The sequence below is a fragment of the Eulemur rufifrons genome, chromosome 8 (assembly GCF_041146395.1).
Source record: "Eulemur rufifrons isolate Redbay chromosome 8, OSU_ERuf_1, whole genome shotgun sequence".
Taxonomy (NCBI): Eukaryota; Metazoa; Chordata; class Mammalia; order Primates; family Lemuridae; genus Eulemur; species Eulemur rufifrons.
The window spans coordinates 28,608,122-28,626,705 of NC_090990.1; the positions used below are offsets into that span (position 1 = coordinate 28,608,122).

The 18,584-nt window shown below is 41.6% G+C and overlaps 2 protein-coding genes and 1 pseudogene across 2 annotated transcripts in view; 2 read left to right on the forward strand and 1 right to left on the reverse strand.

Moving 5' to 3' along the window:
- The window catches only part of EXO5 (exonuclease 5), a 155,305-nt gene that overhangs the window by 18,482 nt on the left and 118,239 nt on the right, over positions 1-18,584 (forward strand). The window lies entirely within an intron of this gene.
- SMAP2 (small ArfGAP2) overlaps positions 1-18,584 on the forward strand; it is an 84,928-nt gene that overhangs the window by 3,028 nt on the left and 63,316 nt on the right. The window lies entirely within an intron of this gene.
- On the reverse strand, positions 16,040-16,138 carry LOC138391105 (U6 spliceosomal RNA; annotated as a pseudogene).

Sequence of the window (18,584 nt, forward strand, 5' to 3'; positions counted from 1 at the left end):
GGGGCGAAAGGGGTGCGAGACGGAGATGGTGGCCCCGTTTCCCTGTGAGGAGGCGGAGGGCCGTCCTAAGTCCCCCTCCGGCCTGACCGCCAGGGCCCAGCACCTTCCCCCTGACCCGCGCCCCGTCGCTTGCCCCGCGTCCTCAGCCACCTCTGCTGGGGTCAGTCCTCCCTCCTCCGGGGCCCGGGCCTCGGGCTCCGCAGACCCAGGCCGCACCCACCTTCTCCTCTCCCCCCTGGCTCCTTCCTCTCCGCGTACAATCGGGTCTCTTCCATATTTAAAAAATACCAAAACCCTTCCTGGATGACACTCCTCCAGAATACCCCATCTGCCTCTCGCTCTTGCTTCGCTGGCAACTCTTTGGCGGAGTCGTCTGCATCTCCCCTCCCCCAACTTCCTCACCTCCGGCGTCCGTTTTATGTCATTCACCCCTTCAAATCGGGTTCCAAAGCCTCACAACACTCCCTGCTTCTGTCCCCACCGGGAGCTCAGTCTCCTGGAGGTCCCCAGTGAAGCCCAGCCCTTCTTCGGTCCTCCAGGCAGGAGGCTGTTGGCACCTCCACCTGCCCCTGGCCATGCTGTCCTTGAAGTCTTTCCTGTCCAAGCTGCCATCGTCCGGCTCCCTGACTTCCTCTATTGTCTTTTCTTCTCTCCTCAGTGCAGCTCCCTGAGGCACTGATGACTCTAGGATTGGGCCTTCTCATTCAGTTTCTCCAGTGATCTCCTCCATGTTCATGGGAACAACCACCACCTTATTTACCCGTTTCCAAAACCCACTGTCCACAAGAGCCTGTCTCCAGAGTTCCTTCCCTTTCCTTTCATTCGCTTAAGCAATATTGGCAAAGTGCTTTGGAATCGGACTCTCACAGCTGCAAGTATACCACAGGCACCTAAAACTATACGAAGTCTCAGTTTCCTCATCTGTAAAATGGAGATAATAATAGGTCCCTATCTTAAACGGTTTTTGTGAAGATCGAATGAGATGATGTTTAACCTGGCACCAGTACTGGGTAGGTGCTTGATATGTTCTAGCTTTTGTTATGATTTATAGAGAACCACCTATTTACCAGGTCTGCACCCAATATGAGGAAGCCTTCCATAAGCAGACCAATAAAATGATCAAAGAGAACATTTGCTGTTACCTAGTGAGGTACAACTCCCCTGGGCAGGTTATCAAAGGGCCCCGGACTTTGAAAGTTGTCCTGGAGCTGAATTTGGGAGAAAGTGCTTGAGAGAATTTAATTGCTCTGCCTAACAGAATGAGGAAGAATTTAGAATTTGTTGGAAGTAAGATGAGAGGAGGAGGAGGTAAGAGAGGAGGGATGGTGGGCGTTGCTTGGAGTTGGGGGGGAACGGTAAATGTGTAAAGGATATTTAAGAATTGAGGTGTTCAAATTCAATTTTAAGTTGTTGGTTTTATGCCATTCACCTCTTCATCTCTGGTTGGCTAAACACACAAAGGCCTTGTGTAAGTTTTCTTTTTGGGGAGTGGAAATTGTGGAAAAGGGATGAGCTTCACATTTGGATAGCACACATTGGTGTATTAATTGTTTATTGCAGCATAACAAATCTCCCCAAAATTTAGTGGCTTAAAGCAACGATTTCTTGGATCAGGAATCCAGGAGTGGCTCTGCTGGTTGGTTCTGGCCTGGGGTCTGTTACGAGGTTGCAGTCTAATGATGGCTAGGGCTGGAGTCATCTAGAAGGTTTCTTTGCCCACGACTGACGTCTGTAATGGGAAGCCTTCAACAGCTGGGGCTGGCAAGTTTATTGGACAGCTCTCTATTTTATCCCTTTGTGGGCTTTCCAGGGGATCTCTCCAGCATGGTGGCTTCAAGGTAGCTGAACATCCTCCATAACTCAGAGGGAGGAGAACACCAGCCTGAAGAGAATCGCCTCTTAGGACCTTCTCTTGAAAGTCATTCAGTGCCACTTTCACCACATTCTTTTGGTTTAGGCAATTACAAAGGTCTGCCCAGGTTCAAGGGGGAGGGAACAGAGACCCCCACCTCTTGATGGATGTGTCAATGTCACAGTTCAAGAAGAGCATGGGGCCGGGCATGGTGGCTCACACCTGTAATCCTAGCACTTTGGGAGGCCGAGGCGGGTGGATCATTTGCGCTCAGGAGTTCGAGACCAGCCTGAGCAAGAGCAAGACCCCATGTCTACTAAAAAAATAGAAAGAAATTATATGGACATCTAAAAATATATATAGAAAAAATTAGCCGGGCATGGTGGTGCATGCCTGTAGTTCCAGCTACTCGGGAGGCTGAGGCAGGAGGATCGCTTGAGCCCAGGAGTTTGAGGTTGCTGTGAGCTAAGCTGATGCCACCGCACTCTATCCTGGGCAACAAAGTGAGACTCTGTCTCAAAAAAAAAAAAAAAAAAAAAAAAAGAAGAGCATGGGGGATGGAATAGATATTGATGCAACCGTCTTTGGAAAATACATTCTACCACACTTGGGGTTATCAACTGAACCAATTCAGTGTTAGCTGAAGCTCAAAGCTGGAGCCAACCACGAGAAATCTTAGGGAAGGCTTTGGACCCCAAGACATGGGCTAGAGGTTCCAGCCAATCACATATGGCTCCTAAGGAGCAGAGAGATCCTGAGTAAGTGGAGAGTCATACATCTACATTCCTGGATAAGAAAATTTAATGTTGCAAAGACATCAAATTAATCTATAAACTTCATGCAATCCCCAACAAAATCAGTGAGTAGCTAGGACTATGTAGCTAGGGCAACACCACGCTTGGCTAATTTAAAAAACTTCATAGAGGTGGAGTTCTCACTATGTTGGTCAGTCTCTCAGTCTGATCTTGAACTCCTGGCCTCAAGCAATCGATCCTCCTGCCTAGGCCTCCTAAAGTACTGAGATTACAGGTGTGAGCCCCCACCCCAGCCAAAGAATTTCCCTGAAGAAGAGGAAATTCTGCCTGTGCGTGGCAGCTTTCTTTTTCTTTTTCTTTTTCTTTTTTTGCTCCACCCCCCTCCTCATAGCAGCTTTCTAGCCATTCCTTCTTCTCTCTTTCTTGGATTCCAATTTCATGTGTTAGGCCAGTGTTCCCCCAATTTTTTGGCACCAGGAACTAGTTTCCTGGAAGACAATTTTTCCACAGATGGTGGGGGGGTGGTGGAGCTCAGGTGGTGATGCCAGCGATGGGGAGCAGCTGTAAGTACCCACCTACCACTCACCTCCTGCTGTCAGCCTAATAGGCCACCAGCTGATACTGGTCTGTTGGAGGACGAGGTACTGCAGTGTTAGACTACGTGTTAGTGTCACACAAGTCATGAAGGCTCTCTATTTTTATTAAACATTTTATTTCAGGATAATTGTGGATTCACATGCTTTTGTAAGAAATAATACAAAGAGATTCTGTGCATTCTTTACCCAGATTCCCCCAATGGTAACATCTTGCAAAACTATATTACAACATTACAACCAAGACTTGATACTGATACTGTCAAGGTAGAGAACATTTCCATCACCAGAAGGATCCCTCGTGTTGCCCTTTTATAGCTAAACCACTTCCCTCCACCTCCAAGCCTTCCTTAACCTCTTACAACCACTAATCTGTTCTCTATTTCTATAATTTTGTCATTTAAAAAAATGTGATATAATGGAATAGTGCAGTATGTAACATTTTGGGGTTTTAGCTTTTTTCACCCAGCATTGTGCTCTGGATTTTCACCCATGTTGTTGCATGTGTCCGTAGCTCATTCCTTTGATTGCCGAGTAGAATGCCATGGCATGCACGGTGGCTCACGCCTGTAATCCTAGCACTCTAGGAGGCCAAGGCAGAGGATCACTTGAGGTCAGGAGTTCGAGACCAGCCTGAGCAAGAGCGAGACCCCATCTCTACTAAAAATAGAAAGAAATTATATGGACAGCTAAAAATATATATAGAAACAATTAGCCGGGCATGGTGGTGCATGCCTGTAGTCCCAGCTACTTGGGAGGCTGAGGCAGGAGGATCGCTTAAGCCCAGGAGTTTGAGGTTGCTGTGAGCTAGGCTGATGCCCTGGCACTCTAGCCCAGGCGAGTGAGACTCTGTCTCAAAAAAAAAAAAAAAAAAAAAGAATGCCATGGCATGGATGCACCATGGTTTGTTTAACCAGTCACCACTGAAACACATCTGGATTGTTTCCTGTTTTTAATTATTTTTGAATAAAGCTGCTGTGAACATTTATGTATAAGTTTTTGGGTGAACATAAGCTTTCATTTCTCTGGATAAATGCCCTGGAGTACAATTGCTGGTGTATGATAGAGGCTGCTTCTTCTTCTTTTTTTTTTTAAAGAAACTTCCAAACAATTTTCCAAGGGGCTATACCATACCATTTTACACTCCCAGTAGCAATGTATGTATGATCCAGTCAAGTAGACTGATTCCTCCCTCTTTATTCTTCTTTTTAAAAATTGTTTTAATTACTCTATTTCCTCTGCTTTTGCAGGCAAATTTTAGAATAATCTTGTCCATATTTTTAAAAATTCTTGGCCGGGCGCGGTGGCTCATGCCTGTAATCCTAGCACTCTGGGAGGCCGAGGCGGGTGGATCGCTCAAGGTCAGGAGTTCGAGACCAGCCTGAGCAAGAGCGAGACCCTGTCTCTACTAAAAATAGAAAGAAATTATCTGGCCAACTAAAATATATATAGAAAAAAATTAGCTGGGCATGGTGGCGCATGCCTGTAGTCCCAGCTACTCGGGAGGCTGAGGCAGTAGGATCGCTTAAGCCCAGAAGTTTGAGGTTGCTGTGAGCTAGGCTGACGCCACGGCACTCACTCTAGCCTGGGCAACAAAGCAAGACTCTGTTTCAAAAAAAAAATAATAATATGATAAAAAAAAATAAAAAAATAAAAATTCTTGCTAGTATTTTGATAGGAATTGTGTTAAACCTGCATATCAACATCTTTACTATATTGTCATCTTCCAATCTATGATATATCTCCCATTTATTTAGTTATTCTTTGATTTCTTTAATAAGCATATTATAATTCCCAGCAGACAAATCTTGGATAGGTTTTGTTAATTTTATCCCTAAATATATAATTTCTAAGTGATTGTAAATGATACTGTATTTGTAATTTCTCTGTTTATGTGTTCACTGTTAGTACATAAATATAATTGATTTTTGTATATTTATCTTTGTATCCTAATACTCTGTTGAATCGCTTATTAATTATAGAGGGTCTTTTTTTAAGTAGTTTTTTTTTTAATGTTCTATGTAGACAATCATCTGCACAAAGGGACAGTTTTAGTTTTTCCTTTCCTATCCATATGCCTTTCATTTCCATTTCTTGTCTTATTGCACTGGCTAGCGCTTCCAGCACTCTGTTGAAGAATAGTGGTGAGAGGCAGCATACTTACCTCTTTCCAGATCTTAGGGGCTGTGATGGTCAATTTTATGTATCCATCTGGCTAGGCTAGAGTCCTCAGTTATTTGATCAAACACCAATCTAGGTGTTGCTGTGGAAGTATTTTGTAAATGTGATTAAAGTTTTTAACCAGTTGATTATATAAGTAAAGGAAATTACCCTAGATAATCTGGATGGACCTGATTCAATCAATTGAAAGGCAGAACTGAGAATTCCCTGAAGAACAAGAAACTCTGCCTGTTCATAGCAGCTTCAGCTCATCCTGAAAGCTCCAGTGCATGTTTCCTGATGGCCCTACAGGTTTTGGATTTGCCTTGCCAGCCCCCACAATTTCATAAGCCAGTTTCTTGCACTAAGTCACTTAGTATATATCTCCTACTGATTCTGTTTCTTTGGTTGAACCCTGACTAATACGGGGGTGGGGGGGGACATTATTTGCTTTTTCATAATTAAGTATAAGTTAGTTGTACTTCTTTTGCAAATAGCTTTTATCAAGTTGGGGAACTTCTATATTCCTAGTTTGCTGAGAGTTTTTTTTTAATCATGAATGAGTGTAGAATTTTGTCAAATGCTTTGTCATCCATTGATACAATAATGTGATTTTTCTTATTTAGTTTGGTAATATGGTGGGTTACTTTGATCGATTTTTTTGCTTTTTTTGAGACACAGTCTCACTCTGTTGCCCAGGCTAGAGTGCAGTAGTGTCATCATAGCTCACTGCCACCTCAAACTCCTGGGCTCAAGCAGTACTCCTGCCTCAGCCTCCTGAGTAGCTGGGACTACAGGCACGTGCCACCATGCCTGGCTAATTTTTGTAATTTTTTTTTTTTGGTCTTGTTTTTGTGATTTTTGAATATTGAACCAGCCATGAGTTATATAATTGTATATGTCACTGAATTTTTTGTTAAGAATTTTGCATCCATATCATAAGAGAATTGGTCCATAGCTTTCTTTATTGCTATATTATCTGTGGTTTTGCTATAATATCAGGGTAATACTAGCTTCATAAAATGAATTGGAAAGTATTCTCTTTTCTTCTATTTTCTGGAACAGATTGTGTTTATTCTTAAAACATTTGGTAGAATTCAACAGTGAAATCATATGAGCCTGAAGATATTTTGGGGTAGGGAGTGTTAAATTATAAATTCAATTTTCTTAGTAATTACAGGACTATTCAAATTATCTATCTCATGTTGGATAAATAATAGTAGTTTGTGTTATTTGAGGAATTGTTTCAGTTCATCTGAGTTGTCAAATTTTTGTGTCTAGAGTCATTTGTAGAATTCCCTTATCTTTTTGATGTTTGTAACGTCAGTGGTAACATTCTTTGTTTCATTCTTATTGGTAATTTTTGTCTTCTCTCTTTTTTCTTTGTCTGTCTTGTCAGAGATTTGTCAGTTTCACTGGCCTTTGTAAAAAACCAATCCTTTGTTTCATTGATTTTTCTCTACTGTTTTCTGTTTTAAATTTTATTTCTGTTGTTATTTTTGTTAATTACCTTCTTCTGTTTGCTTTGGATTTATTTTGCTCTTCTTTTTCTAGGTTCTATGATGGGAGCTTACATTACTGATTGGAGACTTTTCTTTTTTTCTATTGTATGTATTTAGTGCTGTGTATGTCCCTACCAGCACTGATTGAACTATTTTCCATCAATTTTGATGTTTTATTTTAAGTTTCATTCACTTCAATATGTATTTTTCCCATGAGATTTCTTCTTCAAACCATGGATTATGTAGAAATGTGTCATTTAGTTTCCAAACTCTCCAAAGTCTCTGGAGAGTTTCTTGATATCTTTTAGTTATTGATTCCTACTCGGATTCTATCATAGTCAGAGAACCCATTCTGTATGGTTTAATCCTTTTACATTGGTTGAGATTTGCTTTAGGCCTAGGATATGGTCCGTCTTGGTATGTTTTATGTGAACTTGAAAAGAATGTGTATTCTGCAATTGTTGGGTAAAATACTCTACAAATGTCAATTAGATCTTATTGGTTGATGGTTTGTCGAGTTGTCTATATCCTGGCTTATTTTCTATCAAGTTGTTACATCTATGTTGGGAAGGGAATGTTGACTTTCCAACTATAATTATGCATTTTTTTGTTTCTTTTTTCAGTTCTATTAGTTTTTATAACTGCTATATTGAGATATAATTCACATACCATACAATTCATTTATTTAAAGCATAAAATTTAGTGGTTTTGAGCATATTCACAGAGTTGTACAGTTGCCACCACAATCAATTTTAGAACATTTTCATCACTCCAGAAAGAATTCCTGTACCTACTAGCAGTCACTCCCCATGTGTTCCTAACTGCCCCTTCTTCCCAGCTCTAGACAGCCATCAAGCTACTTGCTGCCTTTATAGATTTGCCTATTAGGAATATTTCATATAAATGAAATAGTAGAATATGTGATCCTTTGTTGCTCACTTTTTTCACTTAGAATGTTTTCAAGGTTTGTCCATGTTGTAACATGTATCAGTGCTGCATCTCTTTTCATCACCAAATAATATTCCATTATGTGGATATAACGCATTTTATTTATCTCCTCATCTGTCAGTAAACATTTGGGTTGTTTCCACTTTTTGGCTATTGTGAAAAATGCAGCTATGAATGTTTGTGTGCAAGTTTTTGTCTGGAGATATGTATATATTATATGTACAAATTTATGGTGTACATGTGAGATTTTATTACATGTACATAATGCATAGTAATCAAGTCAGAGTATTTAGGGTGTCCATCACCCTAGTACAATACATTTTTATTAAGTATAGTCACCCTACTCTGACGCCAAACATTGAATTTATTCCTTCTATTATTATTTAATATTTTACTACATGTTTGTACCTTTAACCCACTTCTCTCCTCCCCTCTGCCTCCCACTCACCCATCCCAGTCTCTGTTATCTATCCTTTTACTTTCTACCTCCATGTGATCAAATATTTTAGCTCCCATATATAAGTGAGAACATGTGATATATTCTTTTTATGCCTGGCTTATTATTAAAGATAATGACCTTCAGTTCTATCCATGTTGCTGCAAATGTCATGATTTCTTTTTTCTTTTTTCTGAGACAGAGTCTCTCCCTGTTGCCTGGGCTAGAGTGCCCTGGCGTCAGCCTAGCTCACAGCAACGTCAAACTCCTGAGCTCAGGCAATCCTTCTGCCTCAGCCTCCTGAGGAGCTGGGACTATAGGCGTGCATCACCATGCCTGGCTAATTTTTCTATCTCTAGTAGAGATGGGGTCTTGCTCTTGCTCAGGCTGGCCTTGAGCTCCTGACCTCAAGCAATCTTCCCACCTTGGCCTCCCAGAGTGCTAGGATTACAGGTGTGAGCCACCACGCCCACCCACCTTATAATATATTTTGAAGTCAGGTAATGTGATGCCTTCACCTTTATTGTTTTTCCTCAGGATCACTTTGGCTATTCAGGCTCCTTTTGGATACCATTTAAATTTTAGGGTTGTTTTTTCTAATTCTATGAAGAATAACATTGATATTTTAGTAGGAATTGCATTGAGTCTGTAGATCGCTTTGGACAATATGATCATTTAAAAAATATTAATTCTTTCAATCCATGAGCATGAGATGTTTTTACATTTGTTTCATCTTTAATTTCTTTCATCAGTGTTTTGTAGTTTTCCTTGTAGAGGTCTTTTACCTCCTTGGTTAAATTTATTTCTAGGTATTTCCTTTTGTAGGTATTGTAAGTGGGCTGGCCTTCTTGATTTCTTTCTCAGCTAGATCATTATTGGTGTATAGAAATGCTACTGATTTTTGCGTGTTGATTTTGTATCCTGCAAATTTACTGAATTCATTTAGCAAATATAAGAGTTTTTTTGGTGGAATCTTTAGGTTTTTCTAGATATAAGATCATATCAATGAACAGGGATAATTTGACTTTTCTCCTTTCTAATTTGGTTGCCTTTTCTTTCTTTCTCTTGCCTGATTGCTCTGGCAAGGACGTCCAGTATTATGTTGAATAGGAGTGCTGAAAGTGGGCATCCTTATCTTGTTGCAGTTCCTAGAGAAAAGGCTTTCAACTTTTTCCCATCCAGTATGATGTTAGCTGTGCATTTGTCCTATACAGCCTTTATTATTTTGAGGTATGTTCCTTATATTCCCAGTTTCTTGAGAGTTTTTATCATGAAGGGATGCTGGATTTTATCAAATGCTTTTTCTGCAGCTATTGAGATGATCATATCGTTTTCATCCTTAATTTGTTGATGTGATTTATCATATTTATTGATTTGTGTATGTTGAACCATCCTTGCATCCCTGGTATGAGTCCCACTTGATCATGATGTATTATCTTTTGGAAGTGATATTGGATTCAGTTTGCTAGTATTTTGCTGAGGAGTTTTGCATCTATGTTCATCTGGGATATTGGGCTGTAGTTTTCTTTTTTTGTTGTGTCCTTGTCTGGTTTTGGTATCAAGGTAATGCTGGCCATATAGAATGAGTTAGAGAGAATTCTCTTCTCTTTGTTTTTTTGTTTTGTTTTGTTTTTTGGAATAGTTTCAGGAGGATTAGTATTAGTTCTTCTTTTATATTTCATAGAATTTGGCTGTGAATCCATCCGGTCCCAGGATTTTCTTTATTGGGTGATTTTTTTTTAATTACTGACTCAATCTCACTACTCGTTATTGGTCTGTTCAGGTTTTCTATTTCTTCCTGGTTTGATCTTGGTAGATTGTATGCTTCCAGGAATTTATCTATTTCCTCTAGGTTTCCAGTTTGTCAGTGTATAGTTGTTTGTAATCGTCTCTAATGATCTTTTTTTTTTTTTTTGTAGTATCAATTGTAAAGTCTCCTTTTTCATTTCTGATTTTATTTTAGTTTTTTCTCTTCTTTTCTTGGTTAGTCTAACTAATGGTTTATCAATTTTGTTTATCTTTTTGAAGAACCAACTTCTGCTTTCTGACCTTTTGTGTTTTTTTCCAGTGTCCATTTCTTTAGTTCTGCTCTGATCTTTATTGTATCTTTTCTTCTACTAATTTTGAGTTTGGGTTGCTCTTGCTTTTATGGTTCCTTAAGGTGCATCATTAGATTGTTAATTTGTAATCTTTCTACTTCTTTGATGTATACATTTAATGCTATAAATGTCTCACTTAGCACTGCTTTCACTGTATCCCACAGGTATGTGGTCTTCCCATTTTCATTTGTTTCAAAAATTTGCTTGATTTCTTTCTTAGTTTCTTTGTTGACCCAGTGGTCCCTCAGGAGCATGTTGCTTAATTCCATGTATTTGCACAGTTTCCAAAGTTCTTCTTAGTATTGATTTCTAGTTTTATTACATTGTGGTCTGAGAAGATACTTGATAAGATTTTGATTTTTAAAAATTTGTTGAGACTTGTTTTGTAGCCTAACATATGGTCTATCCTGGTGAATGTTCCATGTGCTGATGAAAAGAATGTATATTCTACAGCTGTTGGATAGAATGTTCTGTAAGTGTCTGTTAGGTCTATTTGGTCTAAGTTCAGTTTAAATCCAATGTTTTTTTTGCTGATTTTCTGTCTAGATGATCTGTCTCATGCTGAGAGTGGGGTGTCAAAATCTCCTGCTATTATGTACTGCAGTCTCTCTGTCTCTTTAGATCTAGTAATATTTGCTTTATGAATCTAGGTGCTCCAGTGTTGAGTGCATATATGTTTAGAATTGTGGTATCCTCTTGCTGGATTGATTCCTTTTTTCATTATACAATGACCTTCTTTATCTTCTTTTTTCATTTTTTACTATTCTTGACTTCGAGTCTGTTTTATCTGACATAAACATAGCTGCTCTTGCTTGGTTTTGGCTTTCATTTATGTAGAATATTTTTTTCCATCTGTTTACTCTCAGTTTATATGTGTCTTTACAGGTAAGATGTTCAGGGCTGTACCAGGGCTCTAAGTTTACTTTTGGTTTTGCTGCTAGTTGTACGGTGTATCTCTTAATCTCAGAATATAGAGTTTTCTCCTAAGGTTTAGCCCTTTTGAGATTTTAGTGGAATGTCTTTTACCAGCTCTAGTAACCTGGCAGAATTTGAACTTCAAACTGTCTTCCTTGCAGTCAGTGGGTAGCAGCTAAAATCTCGGCTCAGTACTTTCATCCTTCCAGCTATCGGTTTCCCCTTGAGTTATTTGGAGTCTTGTTTGTGCACATGCAGTTCAAGGCTTAGCCAAGGATTTGAGGGGAGTTTATGTGCAGATTTTTGGTTATTCCTCTTTGTGGATCTTTTCTTTCTGGGTTTGTCCCTCAATTTTCAGTCACTGTAACAGCCCTGAACTCTGTCCTCTGATTCATCAGACCAACAAGGTTCTGAATTTCTGCTTGAATTTTAGCTTTATTGTGCTATGGAAACTAAGAATTTTTCCTTGGTGGAAAATCCATATAAACGTGGGCCGGGCGTGGTGGCTCATGCCTGTAATCCTAGCACTCTGGGAGGCTGAGGCGGGTGGATCGTTTGAGCTCAGGAGTTCAAGACCAGCCTGAGCAAGAGCGAGACCCCGTCTCTACTAAAATAGAAAGAAATTAGATGGACAACTAAAAATATATATAGAAAAATTAGACAGGCATGGTGGTGCATGCCTGTAGTCCCAGCTACTCGGGAGGCTGAGGCAGGAGGATCACTTGAGCCCAGGAGTTTGAGGTTGCTGTGAGCCAGGCTGACACCACGGCACTCTAGCCTGGGCAACAGAGCCAGACTCTGTCTCAAAAAAAAAAAAAAAAGAAAAAGAAAAAAATATTTTGACCAGCATTTATTAATATAATTGTCATCCGTGGGAGGGTTAGTCAGATGCAATCTACTCCACCATTACCAGAGCTAGAACTCAGCCCAGTGTGGGAACTTAAAGTTTAGTGGGCTCCTTCTTTGTAGTAGGTATGTCGAACACTGGACAAAATAGATACAGTCCCTCCTTTTACAGAGCTCACATTTGGGATTACGGGTTCAGAGAAGACTGGAGTGTGCTGAGAGCTACATTGGAGGACATTTGGGGGACTATGGGAACCTAGAGTATATCGGTATCAACTCTCCAGGAAACATTTTGCTGGGATCCCATTTGCAGCCTCCGTCTCAGAGATCCTAAGCTAAAATAAAAAATAAATAAAGCTCCTTGAGCTTTTCTTTCATTCCTGTCTTCTTCCTTTTCCTTCATTTCTCTCTTTCTCCCTCCTTTCCTCCTCTTTCCCTTTCTTCTTTCTGAAATATTTACTGAGCATTTTCTCTGCAGCCAGGTTCTGTTGTGTTTTCTATAGAGGGTACAGTGATCCTTAGCTAACTCCTGTTGATCTTTCATCTCCAGAAAGTCTCTCCAGGACCAACAAGCTGGATTAGTCCAGAAAACATGGCTGAAATCCATTGTTAGTTTTTTATCCCACAAATATTTCTTGAGGACTTACCATGTGTCAGGCCTGTGGTGAGAGGAAATAATTAAATGACATAATCATGAAAAGTGTAGCTAGGAACCATCATTTATTAATAATTGTGATGGATAATTTTATGTGTCAACCCAACTAGGCTAAGGGATATTAGCTGGCAAGACATTACTTATAGGTGTGTCCGTGAGAGTGTTTCCGGAAGAGATTAGCATTTGAATCAGTAGACTGAGCAAAGAACGTCCACCCTCATCTAGGTAAGTGGATATAATCCAATCCATCGAGGGCCCAACTAGAACATAAGGCAGGGGAAAGGTGAATTCTCTTTGTCCTTGAGCTGGGACATCTCTCTCCTCTTGTCCTTAGACATCAGAGTTCCTGGTTCTTGGACCTTTAGTCATTGAGCCTTAAACCAGCCCCACCCTTTCTTAGACATTTGACCTGGGGCTGAATTGCACCACTGGCTCCCCTGGGTCTCCAGCCTGCGCATGGCAGATCACTGCACTCCTTGGCCTTCGTAATCACGTGAGCCAACTCCCGTAATAAACCTCTTCTTACATGTCTGTGTGTATCCTATCGGTTTTGTTTCTCTGGCGAACCCTGACAAATACAATAATAATGTTTATAATTTACATATTTAAGTATTGTGCATTTATAACAATATTTATCAAGCACTTGCTATATGACAGATAATTCACTATGTGTTACATGCATTTTGTCATTAACTCCTCACAGCCACTCGATGAGGTAGATCCCTTGATTATCCCCATTTTATACACAGGAAACCTGAGGCTTAGAGGAAGGAAATGATCTCCCCAGGGACACACACCTATTTTCCCAGTTTCTGGTCCAGGGTAGGTCCCGGTAACATGCATTTCCTCCCTCTTGCCCGAAGGCTGCAGCATAGGGTTGTGAATTTTGGGCTCCACACAAAAATGGAGAGGGGAGTGGCGCTGAGACCAGCCTGGCGACCAGCTTGCCACAAGCTTTTATTTTACTGTTTCTAGCCTTTTTCAGAGAAGAATTCTTAGACTCTTCTGCTTGACTTGATGCCTGAGCAGTATATAGTCCTCAGACCCTAATCGCTAACCTTTCGATCTCCTGATCGTTTCTTCCGAACTCTGACAGGAAGGAGGCGCGGGTGTGCAGGGCGGGAAGAAAAGGCCGGGCTCCCTTTCCCACCAGCCCCTCAGTCCAGCTCCATCCAGGTGGGCAGTAATCAGGCTGGCTGGTCCTCTGGCGCCACCTAGTGGTCCTTTGCCACAGCACGCCATGCTGAAAATCCCTTTCTCGGGCGAGAAACGGAGAGGTAGGTTAAGCACCGTGGGAGCTCAACGAGGGGAGAGATTGTGGCTTCTGGGGAATTAGAACTTGGAATTTGGATTCAGCTAGACTTGGATCCTGCTTCCACCACATACTGATTGTGTGGTTTTGGGCAAGTCACCTCACCTCTTTAAGACTCAGTTTCCTCATTTGTAAAATGGGGAGAATTCCAATGCCTCTTGATGCCCATGAAGCGCTTACCATTGTGCCTGGAGCGCCTTGGCTATTTATTTCAGGTAGAAACCAGGTCCTTGTAGATTTCTTTTCTCTGCACACCCTTACTTAGCACTCCACAAAGTCCTGTCCTTCCCTTCTTACTCTCCATACTCTTCCTGGGCCATCTTGTCCACCCCATTGACTTTAACTGTCACCTGTGTGTTTCCCCCAGAGCCTCTGACCTGCCTCTCCAACTGCTTGTTGGATGTTCCACAGGCACCACCAACTTGACTTGTCCAAAATGAAATTATCTCTCGCCCACAAACCTGTCCCTCTTCCTGTGTGGCCTATGAAGCCAGTGGTTCCACCCTCTGCCCTATTGCTTAAGCCAAAAATATGGGTGTCAGCCTTGACTTGTCCCTCTCTCCTCCCTCAGGAGTACTGTCACCATGTCCCAGTGGCTGCACCTCACAGGTGTTTAATCCATCCCCTCTCTGCATCCCACTGCAACTGCCTTACTCAGCACACCATCCTCTTTTACTTGGATTATTGCAACTGCCTCTTAATTTTGACTCCTTGCTTCCACTTTCACTGCTTGTTTACCCTCAGTGTTACTTTCTGGCGGCTCTAAGAGAATTCATTTTCCAGCCTTTTCCACCTTTTAGAGGCTTCTGACTTTCCTTGGTTCCTCCTTCCTCCATCTTCAAAACCAGCAGAGTTGCATTTTACTGACCACTCTTCCAGAACAAAATCTCCCTCTGCTTCTCTCTTCTGTCTTCCTGTCCCACTTTTAAGGACCCTTGTGATTACATTGGGCCCACCCAGTTAATCTGGGACAATCTCCCCATCTCGTGCTCTTTAACTTAATTACATCTGCAAGGTCCGTTTTTGCCATGTAATGTAACAGATTCACAAATTCTGGGGATTAGGACATAGACATATTTGACAGTTCTTTACTCTGTGTACCACAGTCTGTTCTCTGGCCCCCAAATATTCATGTCTATCTCACATGTGAAATACATTCACATCATTCTAAGGTCCCCAAAAGTCTCAGCCACTTAGAGCATCAACTCAAACTCCAAAGTCTCATCTAAGTCTCTTCAGTTCAAGAATTTCAAATCTTATCATTGACATAGTCTAAATTAGGTATTAGATGAGACTCAGAATAATCTATCCTGGGGCAGAGTTCTTTTCCATCTGTGGACATATGACATTAGAAAACAAGCTGTCTGCTCCTAAAATACAATGGCGTAGGATAGCAGTTATAGACATTCCCATGCAAAAAGCAATTTCAAAATTAAGTTAGACAAACTCCATCAGGGTTCAGGTCCTAGGGATAACACTCTATGGTTCAAGGCTTTGCCCTTTGGGCTCACATCTCCACCCTCTGAGTCATTCCTTTTTCATGAAAGGTTCAGCACATGTTTGCAGCTGGATAGGTTTATTGACTTGTTTCCTACCTGTGTAATTTTGAGGATCTCACAGCCTTCTTTCATTTCATACTCTCTCTATCCCTTTCAGTCCAAGCTGCAGTGTTCCTGCTCGTATAAATTCCCAAGAACCTTGTGGGTCTCTCATGTATGTCCTGGGAATTCACTCCATTAGACAAAAAGCTCCTTCGCAGGTCTTCTCTAGATGCTCTCATTTCTATTTTTGGCTCCTGTTGAGGTAGCAGTGGGGATATATGAGTCACATTCTAAATCTCTTCAAAAAGCCATTTATGTGATTGAATACTCTGATCTTTTGATCTTTCCGAGGTATTAGCAAAAGGTCATCTGGCCGTATTCTCAGCTTGTTCTCTAAAGCACACATCGTCTTTTTTTTTTTTCTTTTTAATATGGAATGCTTCGTGATCCTTGCGCAGGGGCCATGCCAATCTCCTCTGTATTGTTCCAATTTTGCTATTAATATATGTGTTGCCGAAGCACGCACAAAAAAGTCCACGTTCCTGACACTGAATTTCATTATTCTAACATTTTTTACAATTTGAATAGGCTGAGAATCCCCTAAATCATCAAGTCCTGGTTCATTTTTTGTTTAACAGTTCTCTCATATTATCTATTTCCCCTCACATTTTATTATACGCAGCAAGAAGAAACCAGGCCACACCCTTCAACACTTTGCTTAAAAATCTCCTCAGCTAAATTTCCAAGTTTGTTGTTTCTAAGTTCTGCTTAGAACTTCAACATAACTTCCAGGCACGATGCTAAGCATTTTCTCACTGTGTGACAAGGATCCCCTTTTCTCCAGTTTCCAATAACCTATGCCTCGTTTCCTTCTGATCCTTAACCCATTACACCTTTAACATTCATATTTTTACCAAGTCTGTTCAGGATGATTTAGGTAGTCTCTAAATTGATTTTTATATATTTTTTACCATGCTCCTCATTTATTTCTGAGTCCTCCCTGTCAGAGTTGTTAATGTTCATATTTCTGCTAATAGTCTGCTCAAGGAAACCCATGTAAGTTTTTTCCGTCATGCTCCTCAAAGTTTTTCCTGCTTCTTCCCATTGTTCATTCTAAAGCTACTTTTGCATGTTTAGATTTTTGTTGTTGTTTTTTGAGACAGAGTCTCACTCTGTTGCCCAGGCTAGAGTGCTGTGGCATCAGCCTAGTTCACAGCAACCACCTGTGCTCAAGCAATCCTACTGCCTCAGCCTCCCGAGTAGCTGGGACTACAGGTGCATACCACCATGCCCGGCTAATGTTTTTTTTATTTTTAGTAGAGATGGGGTCTCACTCTTGCTGAGGCTGGTCTTGAACTGCTGACCTCAAGTTTTCCGCCCGCCTTGGCCTCCCAGAGTGCTAGGATTATAGGTGTGAGCCTCCATGCCCGGCCTAGGTATTTGTTATAACAGTATTAGTTTTCTGTTGCTACTGTAAGAAATTACCACAAACTTAGTGGCTTAAAACAATACAAAGGTGGGTCTCTGCAGTCCAGTCTGACTGCACTCCCGGGCCCCACACTAGGGCCACTGCTGCCTCCCTCGCCACCACTGCGGCCATGGCTGACTAGAAGCATTTCAAGTGTGTCTCATCCACTTAGAACAACCAGAGTGGTGTGTAGACAATCACATTTTGAATACACTATCCCAGAGGGAATAGAGGAATTCAACAGAAAAGTGGCAGGAAACACAGGAATCTAGGAAAGAGAAGGACAACAGGCAACCTGCTTGGCAGGGCTAAGCCAGGAACTGGGAGTGACTCCCCAGTACAGCTAGACTGTGACTGAGAGTCTTCCTCTAGTCCACTTTCCCACTGAAGAATCATGCAGTCCAGGACATAGGAGAGCACCTTGACCTCCCCAAGGCCTGAGCCTAATGTGAGAAGCTGCCTGGAGGCTGTGAGAAGGAACAGCTCCCGTTAAGCGCCTACTGCAAGATGCCACTTTAGAACTTAGCTTTTAACAGACTATATGCTGTCCTGGAATCCAAATGTGCTGGTCTTAGGTATTGGGGAAATTCAGGCTGTTGCTTGTAGAACTGGAGCATGAGTGAGGGATGAGTTCCCACAGTTAGGCCTGAGAAGAGAGTGTGGTGTTGGCTGCGGGTGCTAGTACAGGCAAGCAGGTGCTGCCCCTGGAACTCGAGTGAGACATGAGTTGCCACAGAGGCTTGGTATTGAGCTGAGTGGGGGCTCCTAAAGCTTGGGCTGAGTTATAGGCTAGCCACAGCCCACTGGGTCTGATCGGTGAACCAGATCTGCTGTGATGGTCAGGACTAGGGAGTGAGCCCTGCTGGGACTGAAGTGTGAGAGGGACATGTGTTCCTCACCCACCAGCCAAGGCTATGGCTGCTGGGGCTGGCCCCACCCTCCCCTTGCCAGGACCACAGTGTGGTGGCTGCTGCCCCTCACCTGAGCATTCTACCAGGGGTCTGATGATTGCCTTGCCCCCACCCAGCATGGCTGGTACATGCACTTGCCACTGGGGGCCCTAAATGAGGAAACACGAAAAAGCAAGGAAATATGACACCCCTAAAGGAACACAACAATTCTTCAGCAATAAAGCTTAACCAAAAAGAAATTCTTGAAATCCCAGATAAAGCATTCAAAATATTGATTTTAAAGAAGCTCAATGAATTGCAAGAGAAATCTGAAAACCAATAGAAAGACCTCAGAAAAGTTAGTCCTAAGACTAACAGTGGACTTCTCAGCAGAAACTTTGTAGGCCAGAAGAGAATGGGATGATATATTCAAAGCGCTGAAAGAAAAAAAAACAACTGTCAGCAAAGAATGTTATACCAGCAAAATTATCCCTCATAAATGAAGGAGAAATAAAGTCATTCCTAGACAAGCAAATGCTAAGGGAATTCATCACCACTAGACCAGCCGTACAAGAAATGCTCAAGGGAATCCTAAACTTGGAAGTGAAAGGA